We start from the raw sequence: 3094 nt of genomic DNA on the forward strand, positions 1-3094 counted from the left end.
GGCGCACCACCGGCCGCGGGCGGCGGGGGGCTGCTGTTTGGCCGGTGGTGGCTGGCAGCTCACGGGGGGTGGAGGTTGAAGATGAATCGCAGGCCCTTGATTTCGTATCCAATGGCTGCAAAATCGACTGACCAGAGATGAAAAAGTCAGTCGACCGACGTGTAGCCTCACCTTGCTAGTGCATTCAATTTCGACAGCAAAATTCAGTTTCGATAGCAAAATTCAGTTTCGACAGTTAGGTTCAGTTTCCAAAGTTAAGTTCAGTTTCGACAGTTAAGTTCAGAGATGAGCGGCTGATGTATTTTACATCTAGCACTTTGTGGTTATGTATTTTACGTCATGTATTTGGAGATGCTATTAGAATTCCACTCAGGTTAACACTGTTCGTTGTCTCTCTTGTCCTGGTTCAGCCTCGGCGTCGTACAACTCACTGGAGCTGCTCCAACAACGAAACCCTCCATCACAGCGGAGCAGTACCTCGGGCTCCATCTCCAGACGCCTAAGATCTTCTTCCCCTCCTCCGACAGCAAAGTCAGCCGGAGCATCCTCATCGTCCAACCCAATCACGCTGAGATCGACATGGCTTCGCCAAAGAGGTTGTACACTTGTTGCATCTCTTTTTTACTCTACATGTTATATATATTGTCCAATGAGCACTCATAGTAATGGGAAATACGATTATTTTATCCTACTATATGACAATCAGTGAGGTACCAGGCAACTTAGCTATCCGTGATGGACTCTCTTGAATGCCATCATTATTTATCTCTGCGCGTTTGAGTTGTGCATTTGTCGATGGGCCTGGGAGTTGAGCTAGTATGGCAGTGGCCTGGGTCCAAAGCAATAGAAGTAGCACAGAAACATTTTTTTAGTGTAGGATTTTCCTTGCTCAAGCCTGCCTACTAGAATCGCCAGTGCTTGAAAGGAAAAGTGAATGAAAAACATAGGAATTGGAAAGTTTCCTATGGTACTACTTTTCATGAATTTGGTGCAAAGGAATGGAGCAAAGGAAAACTGTAGGATTTGTTCCTTTAGTGACTCCTTGAAAGAAAAACCGTAGGAGTTCTAATTTCCAGTTATCCTCCTTTTCATATTCCTATTCATCAAGCACAAGACTAAGAGATAGTAGCATAATAGAATTATAACCGTACATTTTCTTGTGGTTTGACTTAATCTCACCATGCTTTTTTGCATCCTGTGATCTTCCAATTGTTGTGAATCTAACACCCAGATTGGCAGAAATCCTGTGTTTTTAAATTCTCTGTTTTGCACGTGCATTCCTATCCTATTCCTGTCTATTTCCTATCCCTGCATTGTTGGAATCCTCAAATTCAAACAAGCCCTTACTCAATTACTTCTATTACAGATATGTGTCAAAGAAAACCTTGTGTTCCGCCCAGCTCCTGCGACATTGTCTTCCACCCTAGCTCAGCTGCTCCAACGACGGAAGGGTTCACCACAGCAGGGATCCGCTCTCCAGACTGTCTTTCGCCGCCTCAGATCTTCTTCCCCGCCGCTGGCAGCCACGACAACTGCATTACCATCATCAACTGAGCAGATGACCTTGAGGACTACACGCGTCCGCAAGAGAGGTCACATTCTTCCATGTCTGCTTATCTTATGCGTCGCTTAATATGATGACATGCTACATTATCGTCGTGTTCACCTATTAGACTCCGAGTCAGGTCCAAACTAATGCTGAAACTTGAGTTTTTAAATGGTTGTGGGGTACATATTGGGGCAGCAATTAGTACTATCTGTCTACTATCTGGTTAATCTCCGGTGTCTACTATGAGTTTCATGTTGGGTGCAAACAAACATTAAAGGAGCCATTATCTGTATTTTTTAACTAAAGCTATTATCTGCTTGCTATCATTGGTTTTGGGTCTATCCACAGTTTGCTACCATCACTCTGGATTTGTGCATGCACTCCTTACATAATCTCACTATGTTTTATTCCTATGCATGCCAGTTATTGTACACAATGGAACTGATCATGTAGAGCAAAAGAGACGAGCCTTGCGTGGCAATAAAATTTCATGCAGACGTTGTTCCATGGTGGGAGCAAAGGCAGCCCCCCTCCACCCAGTTCGGATCGTAATCAAGAGGAAGATAACTATTCTGAGGGGGATTCAGAAGGAGAAGACCACTCCTATTTACCCCATGAGGTCTTCGCTCTAACTTGGCATGCTGATGTTGGTAATATCATGCATATGGTGCCTTGCATTGCTTACTGTAAACATTAAAGATGTCATCTGCTTAGTTTAGACATGCATTGTGTCAATGCCATCTGTTTTGTTTCTTTATCGTATATGTGAATCATGCAATGCCATCTTGTCTAGCCAGGCATCATATATGTGAATTTTGCAATGCCACCCTGGTTAGCCAGTCATCTTATATGTGAATTATATCATGCCATCATTTTTTTATTATGTGTTAAATTTGTAAACAATTTTAGTACATTCAATTACTCTTCCTGTGCATCAGCCATTCAGCACGGTCATGGAAAAATCTGGAGTGGAAACAAGGTCTTCAGAGCAGACAATGCTATCTGATGAAGCGCATGTCTTGCTGGTTACCGATAGCTCCTCAGAGGAGGATTTAGAGACAGATGACCAGTCATATTTCCCCCCTGAGGTGCATGCCCTAACTTGGCAGGGTTATGTTACTCATATCGTGCGTATGGTATCTTGCATTGCTATGTCATTTGCTTAGTTTAGACATGCTTTGTGTGAATGCCACCTGTTTAGTGTCTAATTACCATATATGTGAATTATGCAATGCCATCTTGTTGCAAGACATTATATATGTGAATTATGCAATGTTATCTTGTTGCAAGGCATTATGTATGTGAATTATGCAATGCCATGCTATTTAGGCAAGCGTCATATGTGTGAATTATATCATGTCGTCCTTTTTTTGTATTTCTCATTGCTTTGTCGATAATGTTTGTATATTCAACTGCTCTTCCTGTGCATCAGCCATTTGAATTGGTGATGGAGAAATCTGGAGTGAAAACAAGGTCTTCAGAGCAGACAATGCTACCTGCTAAAGCAGATATCTTGCTGGTTATAGATAGCTCTTCAGAGGAGGA

This window comes from Triticum dicoccoides, chromosome 4A (genome assembly GCF_002162155.2).
Source record: "Triticum dicoccoides isolate Atlit2015 ecotype Zavitan chromosome 4A, WEW_v2.0, whole genome shotgun sequence".
In the NCBI taxonomy this organism is placed as follows: domain Eukaryota; kingdom Viridiplantae; phylum Streptophyta; class Magnoliopsida; order Poales; family Poaceae; genus Triticum; species Triticum dicoccoides.